The 22,558-nt window shown below is 34.5% G+C and overlaps 1 protein-coding gene across 1 annotated transcript in view; it reads right to left on the bottom strand.

Annotated features, from left to right (window-relative positions):
• The window catches only part of LOC138335344 (chitin synthase chs-2-like), a 31,310-nt gene extending 22,388 nt beyond the window's left edge, over positions 1 to 8,922 (bottom strand). The window contains exon 1 of the mRNA XM_069284384.1: positions 8,336 to 8,922. The gene's annotated coding sequence lies outside the window, so the exon portion shown is untranslated. The remainder of the gene's footprint in view (positions 1 to 8,335) is intronic.
• Positions 8,923 to 22,558: the final 13,636 nt, after the last annotated feature.

The raw sequence follows: 22,558 nt of genomic DNA, 5'->3' as shown, positions 1-22,558 counted from the left end.
ATTCTATGACCGATATTATGAAAACGATTTTGAAACTAAACAAAAATGGTGAAATTCTTTGTTTGATATTCTCTCCCTTGACTGGTTAAAGTAACACATTACACTACTTACAATGTAGCTATTATTAGCGGTCGTCAATCTCGGGGTACATATGTAGTTCGAAATACAAGTAAGACAGTTGCAAGAAGTGAACGGCGGTTGTCCTGGGATGACCCTGAGTTTTCATATGTGTAAAAATAGTCACTTGATCCACTTGCAGTGACTACCCAGATGTAACGCGGACGCGACCCAAAATGGAACACTCTTATAATATTTGATACAGTATATCAGTTTACAATACAATGACTGTTCCGGACAAAACATGAGGTGTTGAACAGTAACTGTGACAATTATTACATGTCCTTTTCTTTCCTGTTGCTTATCATCTTAAATACAATACTAATTAAACATGAAAATTATGAAATCGTAAAACAAGTCCGGGAATAAAACGACGCCCTGTGACAACCATAAAACACCATATATTTTTAAAGAAGGAAACAATTGCTTAATTTTGACAGATATATAACTTAAATAAATAACAAAAAAATATTTGAACTTTCCTTTTATTAATTCAAACTTTCATTTTTTTCGTGTCTGGACGTTTATGTCAACAAACTATATAAATTAAGAAGTGTTCCATTTTAGGTATTTGAATAAGCTGAATGTTCTAAAGCTCACTGATATATGGAGTTTGCTGGCAAGTAAACAAGTCATGAAATCAAACCTGTAAGTATCTACTTGTAAAATGTCTAGAATAAAAGCTAAATTCAAGCATTCGGTAGATTTTTTTACAACTATCTTCAAAAAGTGTTTCAATTGGGGTTGCGTCACATTTGAAGTAAATTTATATATGTCCCATGCATCGCAAACGCACGTCATTTATTCATGCAGAGTCATGTGCGGTACCCGGATGGTTTGATTGGCAACAGGTGATCCGTCAATATGACTATCACAGCCGCAATATATATGTAATATATTTTGGGATCCTCATTTTAAACACTCGACACGACACTATATAAAATACTGTCATCTAGAAAGAAGGAACAGATTTTAATGCAGTCAGTTGTTGATATGAAAACCAAACCATGCGACATCGTTGATGTCATGTATAAATTGCACCTTATATAATTGTTTACGTTGCATTCATTAATCAATTTCTGTCCGTCATTATTTGATTTAAAGGCCCATTACCTTTCCAAAACGGCTTTTAATTTTTAAAATGGGAATGTAAAACGAGATCGATAATTTTGTAGAGTCGAAAAGTTATTAACTCATCTTTAATACTACATTCATCATCATCTTCAGAAAATTTTGATTAAAAAAAAAATAAAATTTTAATTTTCATAACGCGGGTCGTCTTATGTTTCCCGCCGTCGTCCTGAATACCGCGCAGTAGTTGAATATTACTGCGCCAGACGACAAAACAGCGAAATGACTCTCCACTGTTAACATATATTACGGAGAAAATCTTCCATATGTTTGGTGTTGTTACCTCATCTTAGGCCATGAATTGGCATTTTCTTTTGTTATTAATGTTATTTTTTTAAGAAACCCTTAAATTTTGCTTCGGAAAGGTAGTGGGCCTTTAAAGTCCCCGGTTGTGCAGTTTAAGACACACCACATGCTGCGTTACGTGTATAACAGTGGTCGATCTGACGACATTAGTTATTGTCATATGCCAGCTTGTACCAAAGACAACGGTGGGGGTTCACTGTGACAGAAGGATATATTACCCTATTTTGTTTTATTTTCGACATACCAATACTTAATAATTCATAAAAAAAAGAATTTCAAAAGTATCATTTGATTCCAGCAAAACTGGTCCAAACAGACAATTGACCCTCCTGTTCAACCCGCCCCCTCCCTGACCCCCTCCTCATAACTCACAAGGGACTCCAACCTTACCTTAATCATGTGTCATATAATGATGACAAAACCCCTGGGTATCTGTTAACAAAAAAATACCTTATCGGTCATGGCCACCAGAGGCTCCAAATTGTCACTCATCCAAATTCCTTTCAGTTTAAAGTTTCCGGTCATTTTTTTTACCTCCAAGGACATTATTATTCATACACATGCATATTCGTTATTTATATCAGCCCCTTCGTATTAGTCGCTTTGATATTGTTTAATGTCATACAAAGACGATGTCGCGTTTTAAAAAACTGACCGATATGCAATAGCGTTAATCTTAAAAAGAAAAATATTAACATGCCGAAGTTTTTAACCGAGACATATTCTATAAAAGTAGATTATATCCTTGCTTAGCGCTCAGCATATGGGGAGGTGGACGACTGGTTTGTCACATGTCATGACCCTGCCATCCTCGATACTCTATGGGTTACTATCACTGACGTAATATCTACCCCTAGACTTATTGTTGGTAAAACTGAAGGCAGACAAGGAGAAAATAAATGTCCAATCACAGGCATGTAGGGACCTCCTTTAAAAATTACAGAGATAGCGACGCTCAACTTCAAAGCAACACAGCCAACCACAGAGTGCCGTTAGAACCAAAGTTCCTGTGTCTTTCGTTGCCCACAGTTTTACTATGAAATGGTCCAGGGGTGGATGTAACATCAGTGATAGTAACCCCTTGAGTATCGAGGATGGTCATGGCCATGTAGGTATTTTATAAGAAGTCAAACCATGTTTTATGTCGATGTGTTTTTATTTATTACTCCATATATTTATACTCCATATATTTATATTACTTTTACATACAGATACATGACTTGAAGGAAAATATACATATATAAAATATACATATATAATCAAATGAAAGCAATTGGACAATCAGGGTTAAGGGGAGCTTTGATTACACATCATAATTTTAAGCACCAGTGTTTGATACAATTATGGGAATACCATATAAAAATACGTGCCATGGTATTATGTACAGTAAAACCCCTTTAACTCGAACTGCAGGGGACCAGGTTCATAGTTCGAGGAATACGGGGTATTTGACTCATTCGAGGTTTGCCAAAATAGGCATTGGCTACAGTCTGTGACGAACCTTGCATGTCAATAACGTTTGAAGTATTGTTCAAGTTCCAGCATTTAAAACATTTGTATATATATAAGGGCGATATTCAATCGTTCAACGTTGTGAATTGCTGAAAATTGCTATTCTGTGATAACGCTTGCATGTCGATAACGTAGTAAGTATTGTTTTCTAGCATCTAAATTATTCATGAAGGTGATTTTCAATCTTAATGTTAATGAAATGTTAATTTTATAAAAATGCACGTTGTGAAATGCTGAAAATTGCCACAGTCTGTGACAAAGCTTGTATGTCAAGAACGATTTAAGTATTGTTTTCCAGCATTTGAAATATTTATAACGGTGATTTTCGATCGTAATGTTAATAAAATGTGAATTTTATAAAAGTGCACGTTGTGAAATGCTGGAGAGAATTTGAAGTGTAAATTAGGCAGAGCAAATGTCTAGTTAGCTATCTACATGGAGGTCAAGAGGTACAGTGCAGTATATTGATTAAAATTCGCCCATTCGCAGATGATCTTAAATGATTTAAAAATAATGCATAAGCACTGTAACAATTGCTGATCAAAACATTACCGTATTTGAAAGGCACTAATGTAAGATATATATGTTTGTAGGTTGTATGTAAAATTAAGAAAAAATGAAACTTTGAGAATTTGAAATGCTATTTCTTTTTATTTTAGTAATACAATTTGATGATTGTCTTTCTATTGAACAATGTCAATCATGTCATGAAAAACTCTGAGGTAACGGCGATATATGTTTAGTGATAGTTATTTTAGAATATCCAAGAAAGGTAGGGCCGTTTTTTTCCAAATTGGACACGTATGGGAAGATTGACGAGTAGACAACCGTCGCTGTCGGTGGCAATATTCCGTAGTAGTCAACTTGTAAGGGGATTGACTGTGAATTGTCCATATTTTAATCATGTATACATACTTACGTGAATATGACAGGGAGAAACGAGAGTTACCGGGATTGTATTAACAAAGAAATAAAATTAAGCAAAACAAACCAAATTTATACTCTGTAAGTAATGATGTAAATCCATCCGAATTAATTTTAGAATATTCTAAATTGAATCAAAATACTTCCTGTTAGATAATTAAAACAATAATTTTAGTTAAAGTGATTAGATATGAATTTTGAAAAAAAGAATCCTTAGAAAGTTCTACTTTGGTTATTATATAATCTGAAGCTATATTCTTGATATTTATCTATCTTTATTCAAACACTGGTGCTTAATGTACCGAGGTGTAATCAAAGCTCCCCTAAACCCTGATTGGCCTTCCCGTAAATTTGCTCTGATACAAATGTAGTTTGTTGCAGTGTACTAATACTACACTTGCATCTACATTTGTCTGTTTCCTCCTGGTTGCTTTGTTAATAGGCAGTTGTTGTTCTTACTAAGGAACGAAACACCTATCAACTATTGCTTCCTTTGGAACCCCCTTTGACGAATTACCTGGGGAGAGTCCTTGCCACTCCAGGGTTTACTATCACTAGTAACTCCTAGAGTATTGAGGATGGTTGGAGAGATGGTACCTAGGATGTGTGGTCGAGAGATAGAATGAATGAAAGATGAGTGAGAGTTGGAAGAAAAATGATAATTGTAAAAACTTTTTTTAAGTGACAGTGTTGGTGCGATATCATTTATTTATATTTTTCTGTTATTATTGTTTTAAAGTGTGTGGATTTATTTTCTCCTTAACTCTCTCTCTGTCTGTCACATCTCTCTGCCAAACGTTCCAAGCCTCTCAGATCCCTAAACTCACGCCATCTTACTCATATGTCACAAGGGGTATTGCCCCCAAGTATTACTAGCCGATAGGTCTTTCCTACCTCGGAATTAGTAGGATACTCCAACACCTACTGAATAAAGAATACCCAGAGGTTATGAGGCTACTACAAATGTAGATGTAAGCGTAGTATAAGTACACTGTAACATACAGGAAGGCCAATTAGGGGAGCTTTGATTACACTTTGGTACATCAAGCACCTGTGTTTGAAACAACTAAATAAATATCAAATAAAAACACCTTCAGTATATATTACAACTAAATTCGATTTTTCGATTATTGATTTTTCTAATCCACATCTTTGCATTTTATCTAAGCTAAATATTTACCTATTCTAACGATTAGCACAATTAAGTCAATCTTGAACATTCATAAATTATTTTGGATTTATATTCTTATTTACAAACTAGATCTGGTTTTGTTTTGTTGCTCTGTGAACACAATCCCGGTAACTCTTGTACGTGTATACATGTATATGTTGTAGACAGTTTACCGATAATCCCCAATACAGTACTAGTGTGTAGTGATCACTACTATCTCAAATCCGACAGCGGTAGTCGGTTAAACAGATCCATTGTAGAATTTTGGCTTATCATTATGATTTCTAATACTTACATACATAAATTGTTCATTCACTAAATGTTTCCCAAGGAAAAACATATCGACGATATACGAATGATTTTTGTCACCCTAACATGATTATTATTATAACAAATAGACAGTCATAACATCTCGGTCAAAAACAAATTCATAACATACATTGGTAAGAGACTATGCGTGTACAGTTTGAACCACTGGGTGCACATTCAGTATGATTTTTGAAATATTGCAGGTATAACGTTTTGTAGGTAATGACCCGGTTTTTTTACCCCATGTCATTCAAACAAAATCAGTTATAAATCATCGTTGCAGACTCTGTCGTATTATCATATCCCTTGTATACTGACAATAAAACCATTAACAGGTTTGGTAAAGTTATTTTAGAGCGACCTCCTAGTATGCAGTATGGGGTGGGGTGCTTATGCAGTATACATGTGTGTATTTTCACATTTTTGTCTCTTTTTCATAGCGGTAATTACCTCTCTGAAGCATTCAATTAAAGTCGCCGAATAGCATACTCATAATATCTATATATACTCTAACATACATATGTAGTTGTATGATTAAAGATATTTATCACCCTCAATATATCTTAGGACCTTTCAAAAAAATATATATATATATATTTGTCCCAACTCTTTTTCATTCAAACAATTCCTTTTGCATGTATTTTTTAATACGATCGTTTTAAATTAATCTATAGAACTAGAATCAGGAGTCTTCTTGCAGTTTTGACGGTACACATTTTCTGGTTTTAGATAAACAACCTTTGTTTATGTTAAATCGTTCGTAAAAGGAGGCATGCTACAGTAAATAATTAATTGTACAGACGATCAGAAAAACTGTTGGTGAATAGTTACATTAGACACAGGTTAAATCACGGATACATACATATATACATATATGTACATAACTCATTATAACTGAAGCATATGGGTCAAAACATTGATATGTTATGATAACGAGGGTTTTGTTTTCCAGTGAAGTTTTAAACAATCAGGCACACGCAACATATATTTTGCAAAATACACAACTAATATTTTTTGTGCATTTTATAGTAAATTTATACTATATGCATTTTGAACTTTTGTTCAGTGTACAAAAATATTGCGTGAGAAAATTGTTAATTACGCTCTTTTAGAATGTAAGAATTTCTTGGGGTTCAAGAAACAGGATCAAGGTTACATTTTGAAAATGATTAAATTCTTAACAGAAAACATCTTTTAGTCACCACATATATTGTTATTTCCGTGGGAAAATAAGATGCCCATATGCTGATCAGCGTTTTAGTTTTTAACGTGTAGCTTAATGTATGGAACTTTAGATATAATTTCATTAGAACAGACGAAAACAACTTTTCAAATTATTCATCAAAGAATCAGAAATCCTCTGGTGTAACAACACTTTGCAATGTAATTAATATTTTATCTTCCCATAAACAATTTATCGAGTATGCAAATATGTTATATATGTAAGCCAAGGCGCCGTATTATCTCCCCGTCTGTTCATATGTTGTTGACTATGTGTGAAAGTGAAACGAGAAAAATATTTTTTGACTAAAAGGTATATAACGAACAAGTAAACATTGCTATAGAATTACAGTTTACTAAAATTTTCTAACTGTAAAATTTTGAAAATAATTCTTCCAGTTTCTAAGAATCACCGTGCAGCTTTGAATACTGAAAATAAATACATTAAAACTTTCTTAAGACGAATCTGCTTGATAGGAATTTCTGCTTATTACGGAGTAAAATCAAATCCCCGGTTTTGTTTTGGTTCCTATTTATTCATACTTCTTTGAGAAACGTAAAATGAATTTGCTTATAACGAACTATCTTTTGATAAGAAGTGATTTCGTGGTCCCGTCAAGCAAATATTTGCTCTAAAACATTTTTTCTCAGGATTGTGTTCTGAAAAAAATTGACATAGCCTTGTTGTAAAGTGAATTTAAGGGCCAAAAAGGGAATCGGTTGATGGAACATCAAATATGATCAAACAATTATAAATACATATGGAAAATCTGTCAAAGAAGTCATTCTTGTCGACTTTGGAATTTGTGAGATAGCTTAGTAAGCACGTTGATTCGGGGTGCATTCAGCCCATGACTTTGATTAAAGTATCAGAAACTCTATAGCGAATTTCTATTATAACTGATTATATATGCTGGTCCAATGGGATTCGTTATAGCAAAGTTTTACTGTATATGAATGCCAAAAAAATCTGAGGTTTTGCGAGTCCCAGATAAAACACACCGACCAACAATTATTACTCGGGCCTACACCTAAATTTTGTATCTATAGCTATTGTTCAGTCGCGCCTCAAACTCACAAATGTTAGGGGTCAGATGTAGAATATCAGAAAACTTAACTAATCAGTTACCGTGAACAAAATGATAAGACGTGCGAAAGCCTAAAAGGGGATAAAAAACTGTGACTATTCTAAGCTTTCGTAGGAGGGGGTTTGTTATTAGTTGAATATCAAAAACAGTTGCCCTCCGTAATAAAAAGGCGGGGTTTTACATGCATAAGGCATTGTGGCGGTAAACACATTGATAAAACGATTAAAAAAACCCTTCTCCATTACACATGCATAGTCAGTACTCGTTTAGTACTATGTAGAGAGCGATTTTTATCGATTTTGGATCTAGACCCTTAAAACGTCTAAAAGTGGTCTTAGGGCACTCTGGTGGGTCCATAATTATATAAATTATAATTAATTCTCATATCTCTGTGCTTCTGATGTATTCTTTCTATTTTATATGCACATACATTTCAATGAGTGGACTAAGACAAGGTCTTCTCCGGTTATTTTACCTAATTTTGTATATATATATATATATATATTACCATTACGTATGCATTTTACCTATGTATCCAGAAGTATGACCCACTTACCTTGAACAAGCACCTGTCGTTAGCTCTCCAACTTTTGCATATGATGATCCTAACTCTAATGTTTATCCCTCGAACAAGATACATACACTCGTAAATCACATCGACTCCGTCAATATTCATAGATTTAAAGATTTATAGAACTTTTAAATTGCTTTCTGGTATGTCTTTATCAAGGTATGTTAACCGGTACGCATGATGTCTTGTAGGACTAAACTCCTATAGAGATTATACCGGAGGTATTGACTTACATATACACTGCATTGTCACCAGGAAGTTAAATATTTCTATTCTTATCTAGATAACACCTATGCGTTCAAAAAAATAAAATTAAAAAAAAAAACCCGAATACTCTTTCATACGGATATGAATGATCAGGATATTTTACCTAAGGGTCACCAAATGTTGTATAGGGTTTAAATAGCCAAATTGGTACACTTTTTGAAGAAAAATTGTTTAAATTTTTTTCAATCTGATTAAAACACAGATCCTTATAACCTCTCCGTTTAATAGAGGATCTGATAAAAACCCATAAAGGGTCATGTTCGGTGACCTTTATACCACGTGTACTTCAGATCAAATACATTTTGTATACTTTGCAACGTCAATTGATTACGCCATTTCGTCCCAGTAAAAATATAGATTTAGCGCTTTGTTGTGCTCTTTGGGCGAGATGACTACATACACGAAAATAATTCGGACAGCTCTTTCAAACTATTTCGTCCCCGGTTAGGATTCTGGCAGTGCCAATTTGATTGGCCATTTCAAAAGGTCATCTGGACGTGACCCCTAATGGGGTGTTGTCAGATCCCCTTATCAAACGTAGTGAGAATAAGGATCTGTACTTTAATCAGATTGACTTTTCTTACGTGTGCTTGAATACAGATTGTTCTTTTAACATTCCACAAACAGATGCCTTCAGCTTCAATTTCACGATTTGTTTACTTGTCAGCAGTGCGTATATTTATAAATAGAGAGCTTTGAAGCATGCACGGTCCAGCCCTGTGTTTCAGCAAATTTGAGTATCCAAAATCTAGATATTTTAAATATTCTAAATATTGTTTGATTAATATACGCCTAGACATGATAAAGTGTTAGAATTCATTTAAGGAAAATTCCAACATTTTTTTAGTTGATTAATGCCACATATCTGTCAAAAATATCCCATTCAGCAATTGTTTTCCATGTTTTAAAATATCTGGTGATTTTAGGGTTGTCGCAAGATGTCGTTTCCTGGATTTTTTTTCTTCAAAATTTCATTATTTTCATGTTTAAGTAGAGATAATAAGCAACATGAAGAAATAGGACATACAAAAATTGTCACAGTCACTGTTAATCGCCTCAATTTTTGTTCACGACAGTTATTGTTAGTTTAGAGTATAAAATGAAAATTCTTTTTCATATATATTAAAAGTGATGCAATTTGGGTAGCGTATCAATTTGGGTTGCGTCACGTTATACTTTTTACGCTCGTGTCAAGCACGTGACTTTTTTCAGTGTACTTCGATATTTTATTACAATTTCACAATTAAAACATCCCGTTATTTTGAAATCTGCATCAATATCCTCTAAGAAAGCCGTGACAGCAAGTTACTTATCCAAACATCACTATATAGCCTTAGCGACATGGGTGTATATCATGAGATAATCCAGCATTACTGTGTAGAATTCGGGAAATAAAAGACGCTTTACCTTGCGAAACACGTAGTACATTTACCCGGAGTATTTATATGAATGCGCTATTTGTTCTTATATCAGTCGGCACGTAATTGATACAATGCATTTTTCATCGAATAATGGCTCTTGATGTAAATATAACAATTATGTACATACCAGGATATCGTTATAACTCTTGTTGTCAGTCTGCTGTTGTTTCGTATGATTGTATTGCGCTTACGCTTACATAATTTCAACAGCAAAGGGCATTTATCGTATAGCTATGAAACTATGTCTCACAATGAATAGAGAAAACATTCTAGTATCTACATGCAATACACCCATGTCACCTGAGGTTGTAGTTTAAAAATATCGCACAATGAATTGACACAAGAATCCGAGAATTGGTTAAAATGTACATGTATATTATTGGACTGATCAGAGACTACCCATAGACCATTTGTAGGCGTGTTACGGGTTTAGATCAAAAATCGGTAAAATCACGTTCTATAGATCATGTGTATTTATCTAACTTATTAATTCTCATATTCCTGTGCTAGCGACCAAAGCGACTAACTGCTACATGTATATTAATTATGTTATAGTAATCTCCATAACATACAGTTGAGTTTACATAGTATGGATCCACCAGAGTGTCCTAAGACCATTTTAGACGTTTTATGGGAGACACTTTGTATAGATGTGTAGGGTGATTTTGAAAGGAAAAAAATATCGCTCTTTCCAGCGGTAGTTATCGATTTTATGAAGATTTGATATAATTGTGATATTTAGTCGCTGAAGTTAGGTGTGGAAGAAGTTTTTTTGTCGGGGACTTTCCACCCTTTACGTATATACATGTAATACTATGTAGAGTATGATTTTACCGATTTTAAAATCTAGATCCCTAAAATGGTCTTAGGGCACTCTGGTGGTTCCATAAGTATATAAACTGTAACTAATTCTAAGATCCCTTTGGCTAAATTATAGTGCTGCCTTACTGAAACTTTCCTGAAGGTACATGTAGCTATAGGGTGTCGGTGTCAGAATTGTACTTAGCCAATCAAGAAAATACCCTTCCTGTAGACTATGGCGTGCAAGGGACAAAGTCCAAAACGTTTCTTAAAAGGGTGAAAGCACAACTTGAATCCAACAAAGAAGAGTTAAATTAGAATAATTCAATTTTGCTTGTTACGAGCATGTTCATTAGCTTAAAAATTTACTTTATCAGCCCATACAGGAAAAAATGGCGTCGCCGTTTGTGACGTTGCTTCTGATTGGCTGAGATAACAGCGTAATAATTTCATAGACAAAAGAGTCCCAAAATGAATTTTGAGTATTGAAGAGATTATCTTTAGTAAATTGAATTATAAGTATTAATTTAAATAGATTGTCTTATGGAGATATAACACAAAAATCTGAGTGTACTCTCATCGCGGTTTATTTAGAGTACACTCAGATTTTTGTGTTATATCTCCATAACATAAAAAATCTATTCAAGTTAATCCTTAAATATCTTATGCTGTTTACACTTCTTGTCCAATTTGTTACACTCTTTAAAATCTCAAAAGAATGTGACCAATAATGCATTGCATTGAATCACATAATTAGGTTTTTCCATGTCCCGTTTTTTTGTGTTAAACGCTTTGGTGTGTGCCAAGGCGCTATCTTCATTTCTATTCATCCCTCAAACACTGGTATGTTGTTGACTAAGGGAATGCTATTTAATTGGGTAGTTTGCTCATCGTAATAACGTAAAATAACTAGCAGTGTTTTTTATACAAATCGCAATAATTATGTCATGTGTATATGCAAGGGTTTTGACCATGGAAAATGACGCCGTATTCATATGCTTTCGCTTAGAAATAAACACTAGTCTAATTAGTGGAATTAGCGTGTTTGTCGTAATCTTCACTGAAGGTTATGGAATAAATAGGAGCCGTGGTAATTCAAGTGTCTGACATACATACAGTAATCGCCTCCTGGGGAACGACTTGATAACTCGTGTACTTGACACAGATGCACGTGTATACTAGCCATTCGTGTTTGGTGTTTTCTCCTTGAAACTCTGGTTTCTTTGTCATCATCAAACCAGAAACATCCTTGGGAGAAACGGAACATGATTTACATAAATCTGGGTTCTGATATTTTGGGACAGGCTAATAAAGGATAAGATCACTTGAACTCCACATACCTCTTAGTCGCGAGTTTGAATACCACATGTATGGAGCACTTGGCAGTAACTGGCTGAAGGTCGGTGTTTTCTCCGGATATTCCTGCTTTCTTCCGTAATTTGAACCTGGCACGTCCTTAAATGACCCTGACTGTGATCAAGACATTAAACCGATCAACCTAGTCTAAACAAATGTTATTAAAATCATAAAAATAAAAGATTAATTTGCTATAGTTATCAACATAGTTTAATAATAGGCATATAAGAACTTGATAGGATTTACTGGTAGAGAAAATCCGGATATGTCAGAGAAAAACCGCCATCCTGCAGTCAATCGGATTCCAGTTAACAAGTTGTTTAGAATGGTATTCCGAGACAAACAGCTCTGTAATAGATTCAGCGGTATAAATCAGCCATTTAAAATGATGATTTAAAATTTGTAAAGTTAACACGTACTCCTTTTGGTGTCTGCTCGGGACCTTTACCTGTACAGTAGTCGTATAAAGTACAATTATCGTTAGATCATCGTGCAGTAAAGCTTGTAATGCCAGTAGTGCATGTTAAATCCGGAAGGTTAGCAACCTGCATTGAAATCGATTGGTATACGTGCAGTTGCACTCGCGGTTGAAAGTCTATATTGTTCTCTGATAACATGCATATGTAAACAGAATTTATCTCTGAGAGATACTATATGTATAAGTATACATTTATCAATTTTGATTGCATTCCTCCGTTTAAAATATGATTAAACTGAATATTGCTACATGTACCTTCGAATTGTTTACATGGTCATGTAATTTATCGTGTGTTGTACTCAATGTTACTTAATATTAAAAGAAATATAGTCGTTAATAATAATATGCCTTAATGGTACGCGGGGGTCTAATTGTTACGCCGCTGGGCGGTGGTTTTTCTCCGGGCATGTCCTTTCATGATCCTAGCCGTTAAAAGGACGTAAAATAAGAGAACCCAAACGCGATTGTTCAATTATTAAACATAGATGTCCAGACTCCAGAATTAGGATATCTACAATAACTATCACTAACATAGATATAACAACAGTGATAGCAACCCCTGGAGTATCGATGATGAAGTACGGTTTGGGAGCGAATTGGTGATGTACATATGATATACGATGTATGACAAACCATGGTTTGTTTTGTTGTTATTTTTGTTGTTTGTTTGTTTGTTTTTATTTGTTATATTTTTTTTATTTTTTTTTTTAATATTTGATACACAGGCTAAAGAACGTATTAGTTTTAACTCTGATGTTTTGTTTATTTCTGCAGCACTGATTACAAAACTAAACAGTTGTTTCATGTCTGATCGGGCATCTGTTAAAATAGTTTCCCCTTGGTATTGGTATATAAGTAGCCGTGCCGAATCCAATACGAGTTACTCCCCTTATATCATTTCCTCTCTTTTTATCACAACGTTTCAGAACTATGTATTTAATTTTGTTCTCTTATTTTCGGTTCTGAATTGATTTGTGTACAGTCACAAATATTGCTCTCTGAATCATAGTGATTAATTAAAATTTAAATAATGTTTTCATTAATTTCTGTTGTCAAATGAAACAAGACGGCACAAAAAATTGCTTAATTTTGTTTAAGTAAAGTCCAGTTGCTTCCCTTATTCACATCAAAGGACGGGGTGCATGATGGCCCACAGCCGATTTTGATTTTATGGTGGGCTAATATGGGTTGCTTTTTTGTACTTTAAAATAAAAATCGGTAAATACCAACAAAGCAGCGCCACCTACCATGATTTCCGATTGTACCACCTCTTTTAAACTCAATAATCTTCTACAAATGAAGTAACTGATCTGTATAGGTTACAATTGTTAGGTGTTTATATATAGTCTTCTTTGATGTCATATTTTACAATGATATTTAGGTTTAGTATGACTTCATCAAACAAAAAGATTTAAGGAAAGGCAATAGCGTGTATTTTTTGTTTATTTTTATTTTATTGTTATTGTTGAAAAAGCAGAAGATAAAAATGAGCACCCTATGGGACACACACATGCAGTGATATATATACACAATACTTGCCTGGTGTGATGCATTTTTACAAAAAATATCCAACCGGGGAGAAAATTTAGCCCTCCTATGTTCCAACTCCTTTTATCAAAATATTTTTATAAAGCAAGGATGGATCACAACAAAAAAGGTTTGAAACGTTTATGAAAGAAAAAAAACCTGCGTGTATTCATGATGTATAGGAGAAACACCGAAAACTGTAGATTAGTCAAGATAATGAACAATGCGAGGCCCGAAGGACCGAGCATTGTTCATTAACTTGACTAATCTACAGTTTGAGGTGTTTCTCTTACTTAAAACATGGCACTCTGATGTACAATGCTAACTATGACTATTGTGTAACTAATCTACAGCTACAGGTAAGGCCTTCAACCATCTTTGACACTGAACATGTCAGCACAGTAACTGTTGTAATATGTCTACTCTGGTCATGCATGCATTGCATGAATTTTTCATGAAATTCTATACCAATGTTATTACCAGAGACTTTTTGTGAGTATGAGTTTTCTTCATTCTGATTGGAGCAGTACAAGAGGCAACATGGCAGACAGTGCAGATCAGATCTTTACGAAGTCAAATTATCTAAAATGATTATCAAATTTCCAATAAGAGAGTTTATTTTGTGATATTTTAATTCAACTGCTGTTTATGTCAGAGGCAGACGATTTACTTGGATATAACTTGTCAAAAATTCACAAGATATGGAGGATCATCATGGAAATGTATTAATTTTGAATATACCGCTCTACGTTATGAAATGAAGAATATGATTGGTCCTAAAATCAAATATCAAGATTTAGTGGATTCTAAAGGAAACTACATTGAAATTCAGTGAAAACGGCAAAGTGATGAAAAGAAAGCTTAAAATTTCAAATTTGTTCAGTAGGCTTTGTGTGATTCTTGGATAAGGAATTATACCGAAATCATTCAATTTGGGAAATGTGGATTTATGTGTTACGTGTATGTATTCAAGAAATGAAGCAATTAACAGTGAAATTATTGGGAAATATACCGAAATCATTCATTCACTTTTCAAAGAAAGAAAGTACACATATCTATCTAAAATTAAAACATCATTGTAGGAATGCCTGTGCTGTCGAAATACTAAAGAGTCGTGATTTTCAACACAAGGAGTAATTTTATGCCTTGTGGTTGATGTGATTGGATTTATGCCGATGTCCACGAATCAATATATAAAACAGAAAATATGTAATAATATGTATTATTGAAGTGTTCTATTACATTTATGTTGAATTTGATTACATTTATTTTTTATTTATCTGTCCAATTTTACAATGCTGTATGTAGTGTCACTCTCTACCTTTCATTGTACATTAGTTTGCCTGGAACTGTAGATTAGTTGAAACTAATCTACAGCTGCAGGTAAACTAATGTACAGTGAAAGGTGTACTAATCTACAGACAGAACAAGTACTTGAACAATAGTCTAAATAAAGTACTGGGGACAACAAAAGATGACATCACAGCCATGTTTTAAGCACAGTTATCTAAAATGAAGGGAAGTAACTCTCATATCTCAAAATGTGGTGCCGGTCAGATATCGACTGATCAGTAGTGGACACCAAGGATTTGTAAGTAAGAGATACGTCCTTGTGGACACTTACGGGAGAAACTTTACACCGACGATGTCTCAAAGATGTTTATTTGTTTATTTAGTAACTGATCATGAGGGCCGAACCGTTATTTCCTTAAAAATTACACGAACAAAATGGGTCAAGTTTTAAAAAAATATTTGTAATGAAACGTGCTGCAATCAACCAATCGTTGGCTACCCACGTAATCAGCCTACGGTCTGTTATGTAAGCGGATCTAAGTGGAGTTTAGACACTGTATTTTTTTTAGTTTTATATAAAGGTAACATATATGTAACACTTTAAATAGAACAATCTTAGATAAGCGGGTTTTTCCATACCCCTTGTTCGTCCGTTAATGATCTTCTTCCACAAATAATATCAACCGGTACCTCGCTGATGTATATATATAGATATTTATACCAGTTCGAGATATCAAAAATTGTACAATGTACTTCAAACCCCAGCTGACGTGGTCACCGCATTATACCAACCGACCTTTGGTTTTATGTATAGTATAGGTAGTTGTACATTGATCCAACAAACCTCTCTATATGAGATAACCCAGTAATGTTAAGCTGTGTTAATGACAGATAGGGCACATGTTGGACTGACCCTAGGGTACACATATATATGTACATCTACCGTATTTACCCAGTCTCTAAATAATTATCGTATTCGATCCAATAAGCGCCCAAGCGCCCTCAACTCCATATATAAACGCCCCTCCCCCTTTTTGAGGTCACATTTTCACTTACCTCGAATTAATCTGCTGACAATATGAAAATATGAAAATTATATTTGTTTCTTTATCTGGTTTCTTTTGCAAATTGATTTATGGCTTAGTATGCAATATTCGTTTGCTGACAGGCTAGTTCAAATTTCATTAGCTAGCTGTTGTCCTAATGTTGTAAGTGCCCCATCTCTCTTGTGGCAATTGAAATTAGACATACATGTATATATATCGTCTTGGCATATTTAAGAACTACCTGCCCTTGTGAGTGGGTATTGATTGTGAAGTCATGCGTAACGTTCTATAACTCAGTAATATGCAAAGACGGAATAGACAAATTATTGCCTTACCTAACGGTATCGTATCGTGACTTGTGTTCGGTAAAATGCGGTTACGAACATTACTTTTACTTCTAGAATATTTCTTATATTTAATATTTACATTGATCACGTTTGTAAGCCCATGTTTTAATATCTAGAAACAAACAATCGCAACTTTATTGCTTGACTTCAGAACAGCCACCCTTTTGCCCGAAAAAATATATAACGGAACTTGCCTATTAATGGAATCCTTGATATCCCAGGGGTTATTATCGCTGCCATCATATCCACCCCTATAGGCTATCTCATAGAAAGTCACATCAAAAGTTTTAAGTTGGGCGTCGGTCTCCCTGTAATCATCAAATTGAATTTCTTCACCTAAACTGTCTTCAGTTTTAATATGAGATCGTCAAGTGTTGGATATAATGACAGTGAAAGTAACCCCTTGAGTATCGAGTGTACTATTATGATAAAGACACTACTTTGGCGAACATTTTGAAAGTGTTTTGATGTCCAGATATAATCTATATGTAATGGTGTTTCATGTTCATATGTATAGTACATGTTTTATCAGTATAATGAATGATTCAAAAGTTCATGCCCGATTAAAAACGATCAAATGTTTGCAGTTATTTGATCTTTGATATCGAGAGATTTGGTATAGTGACCTTATAAGGGTGCAGTCACGCTCGTGTGATACAAGTACAATCTATGTATATATTATGATAAATATTACAAATTGTGTAACTAGTTATCTAAGACGATACTATTTAATAGAAGAAAAAATATATTTCTTTTAATCAATGAGCGATTTCTATTCCTAAATGCCAATCTCTCCAAGCGTGCTTTGAAGGGTAACCGCAATGCACTCTGGGAGAGATTGCCTAAATGCATGTAATTGCAAATATGCATATTTAAACTTGTCTATAAAGACCACTCAAATAGAGATTGAACAGTGTTTTGATTGGTTAGCGCTACGTGTAGAATATGTCTGTATCCCAATGCGTTCATACCACCTTTAACGCAATCAAAACACTGTTCAATCTATATATTTACATAAATAAATCCACTTTTACGTCAAATCTAAAACGGTGATGGTTGCTAAGTTGGGTAAATACGGTAGTCAGGATGACCGAAGATATAGTTCCGATTGTTGAATGTTGTAGCTGCAGTTTGGTTTGAAATACAACAATGACACTTTTCAATTATTTTCAAAATATCTTTTTTTTTTTCAATTTGATAATAAATCAATAATGTCCGTTTCGAATAAAAATTGAGATAACCAAGGCGGAACGACTACCGGCATGTATCTATCGGTCTACGAACGCGATTTAGAAATAACAAACATAGCTTCACAGCAGATCAAGTCATGTTGGAGGCAATTAAAAAGAAGCATTCGTTATTTAGGAAAGCTTCAAGAAGTAAGGATTCGGAGAGTAAGGACACAATATAACAGGGCAAGGAATAAAGTGAGAAAACTAACTCGGAAATTAAGAAAAGAGTATGAGCACAATATAGCCAAAAGAGCCAAAACAGACCCCAAAATTATTTGGAACTATATTAGATCTAAATCGACATCAAAGTCGGACATTGGTGATCTTTATTCAGACTCAATAGGTAAAAATTCGATAAATTTATCGACAGACCTTGGAAAAGCTAAGGTGTTATCAAAATTCTTCAGTAGTGTGTTTGTAAAAGAAGACTCACAGGAAACACCACATCTAAACCCAAAGGAAGTAACTAAACAAATGGCAAGGCTAACTGTCAACAACGAAATGGTATTTAAATTACTTAGGAACCTTATACCAGAAAAATCTCCAGCATTAGACGAACTACATCCAATGTTTCTAAAAAATACTGCTGAGTCAATATCAGATCCTCTGACCACAATATTCAACCAATCATTATCAACAGGAACACTACCAGACGACTGGAAGAATGCTCGAGTCTCTGCCATTTATAAGAAAGGTGACAAAAGTGAGGCAGGAAATTATACACCAGTTTCATTAACGTCAGTAATATGTAAAGTTCTAGAATCCATCATAAGAGAACATATAACTAAATTCATGAGGATAAATAACTACTTCTCGGATAAGCAATACGGTTTTATATCAGGGCGATAAACATCTTTACAGCTACTTGAAGTACTCGATAAATGGACTGAAGCTATGGATAAAGGACACGTAATAGATTGTATTTATATGGATTACCAGAAGGCTTTCGATACGGTTCCTCATAACAGATTAATCAACAAACTACATTCTTATAATTTTTCCAATCAAATAATCTCTTGGATTTCGTCATTCTTAATAGGTCGACAGCAAAAAGTTTCGGTAAACGGCATAGATTCCTAATGGACTAACGTAACATCAGGAGTTCCACAAGATTCTGTACTAGGCCCTTTAAAGGGACTAAATCGTTAAAAAATCATGTAATAAAAGATAAAAAGAATTATAGAACTAAAAATAATTGTAAAAGTTGTGTACTTCGTGTTAATAACAAAATTTAAAAGTTTGTATAACAATTTTGTTCAAAATGAAGAAAACTGAAAATAAATAGAAACGACCTAGTCACTATTTCATATTATTATCTTTCGGCGAGTGTAAACAACCCCTATGTCCATGCGCGATGCGTGAACATTCAAAACATCCGATCGAAGGAAATCTCATCTGTCTAATGGATATATCTGCTATCGACTGAAAAAAAAACAAATTTATCGACTACAGGTTCCTGATTTATGTGTTAATCTAATAAACGTTGAAACGTATGCAGAAGTTTTGTGAAGAGTTTCTAAGTGTAAATAATCATATACTGTACATGTTTTTGCAGCCATAAAGAAGAGTTTTCATTATATCATATGGTGTATACTTACTTCTACCGTTATTTTATTTTAATTTTCGTGATATTAGGTACTATTCCGCTAAACCTGCCAATATTATTAGACTTTTAAAAAAATGGCCCAATATATAGACTTTATAATAAGGGAAAAAATGGGGAAAAACTAATAATAAAGGCATGTTTAGCGGACTAAGTAAGTACGTGTATTTATTTTATCATTATATCAATATTTGACATTCCCTATACATTGTATATATCCTTAGTAATAATGTCTATCCATCTAATGGACATTCCCTATATATCTCTAGTTGTAGTCTTTATCCGTCTAATGGACATTCCCTATATAGCCCTAGTTATAATATGTACATGTATCCGTCTAATTGAAATTCCCTATATATCCTTAGTTATAGTGTCTATCCGTCTAATTGACATTCTCTATTTATACCTCTATCCGTCTAATGGACATTCCCCTACATGTCACTAGTTATATAACTTTAAATACTCTAAAGCTTAATAGAACGGATGCTGTTTTACTTGGCAATGTAGATACAAGGGCGTAGGAAGCGGGGGTGGGAGGTGGGGGTCGGGGTTGGAGGGGGTCAGGAGATAAAAATTACCTCCTCTTTTCCCAGGACGGGAGCAAACATGTCTTTTTGCCTCCCCCCCCCCCCCCCCCCATTTTCGCCGACTGAAATGTTCTAATATTGCAATTGAAATTTTGAAGAATTTGAAAGAAAAAAGGGTCCTCCTGCACATTTTCGTGAACTAGACTAAAAATGTCAATCAAGGGATTCTACGTACTATTTTAAAAATGTCTTTTAAAAGGTTCATTTGTTTATAGTAAGACAATTAATTCATTATTATTTTGTATTAAACAACAATGTGCCGATGGTGTGAAGCCGGTATGTTCAGATCGAGCAGAGTTGCATAATGATATGACGGCATTCACAATTATCATTTCTAAATGCAGGTCACTTTAAATAAAAAAAAGTATAATGTTAAGAACGCTTTAGAATCATTAATATACATCGTAAAACTCATCCCAGCCATTCTAAATCGTAATATTTTTACCCCGGGGAGACCCTCGGACCCCTTCAAACACCCAAATCTCGCGCCTTCAGGCGCTCCCACATTCATCAAAATGCATCGTAGAATTCTAAGTCGTAATATTTTTCCGGGGGAGACCCCGGACCCCACAAACACCAAATTCTCGCGTCTTCGGCGCTCACAAATTCATCAAAATGCATCGTTAAATTCATCTTAGCCATTCTAAATCGTAATATTTATTCTTGTAGAAGATTCTCGCCCCCCCCCCCCTCAAACACAAAAATATCGCACCTTCGGCGCTCACATGGCAATTTGCGTATTAATCTCCTCCTGTGGGTGCGGGCCGAGGAGGGGGGTTCCAAATATTGAGGACCTTTGCCCCCCCCCCCCCCCCCCCCCCCCCTAATTACGTTTCATATTTATTACGCCACTGAGATACGCTGTATACGCTTTATCAGGCCAATGTAACCGATAAAATATAAGTTGCCTCTTAGTGGTGTTATTACATCTATATCCATTAGCCGGATGAGATTTCAGCTACCCCGATTTCGAACTCAAAGATGCACTCAGTTCTTTCCGTTGTAAACAGTCAATGCCGACAGATACAATTTCTTGTTGTGTTTGGCGATGTTTCAACTTTGATAAACATTGCCAATAGTTCAAACTAACGGTTGTGATTTAGAAAACTTTCTAATTTCAGCTATAAGAACGTTTGTAGGAAGACAAAAACCCTAAGGAATCTATGTAAATCTAATGATTTAGTACCTTTAATGTTTTTTATTTACGTGAATGATCTCCCTCAAACAGTCGACTCGTGTAACAGTGCGTCGGTTACATAAGATAGAAGTCAGGTTCGAAATTCTGTCCCGTGTTTTATTAAAGTGTCAGTACATCTACAAACAATGTGAGAAATAGAGAGAGCAGTTTGATGTTGTCAGGCCGCCCGCTCTCTCTAAGACTGGCTTTCTGGTGACCGAGGCTAACTTTTATTAATTGAAATAATGCCACGTGTCGAATTGCCACATCGCAATGACACGTGTACATCTTGACCATTTTCTGTTTAACGTTAATTAAGAATCTATGAATGGACATTTTGATAGTTCTGTTCTCTTAAGTTTTCACCACGTAAGTCCATTTAACCCGGTTAGGTTACCCTTAGTGAAAGCCAGCCTAAATCAAAATATACAATTTAAAGTTAATATTACTAATTGACATTAATTGAACGGAAATTTAAATCATGAAGGGTTTACGATATATGGATCCACAATGAGTTGCACCAAATTACCAGTTATATAGTCATTTGGTAAATAAAATAATAATTAAAAACCACAAAAATCACTTGGACCCGTTACGTCAGAGCCTTATTTTGTTACACTCGGATATGTACTTATTTGCTGATGATACTAAAATATTTCGAATAATTGAAAGTAATCAAGATAGCCTAGATCTTCAGAAAGACCTTGACACTATGGCTGCTAAAAATGCACCCTGGAAAGTATAAGCATATGAGAATAGGCAGAAGAAGTAGTACGAACCACAATGAAACTGAACAATTTTATCATCTCAACGGAAACAACATGCAGAAAACTATCCAGGAAAAAGACATAGGAGTAACTATAGACTCGGAATTAACTTTTGATGAACACATATCAGAAAAAGTTAAGAAAGCAAATTCTATGTTCGCACGTCTCAGAAGAACTTTCCAGTTTATGGATAAAGAGTAATTTATTCCCCTATACAAATGTTTAGTAAGATCCCAGCTCGATTATGCCAGTCCTGTGTGGGCACCACATCTAAAAAAACATATCGAAAAAATAGAGGGTGTTCAA

Source organism: Argopecten irradians, chromosome 11 (genome assembly GCF_041381155.1).
Source record: "Argopecten irradians isolate NY chromosome 11, Ai_NY, whole genome shotgun sequence".
NCBI lineage: Eukaryota > Metazoa > Mollusca > Bivalvia > Pectinida > Pectinidae > Argopecten > Argopecten irradians.
This window is presented reverse-complemented; position numbering and strand designations above follow the sequence as displayed.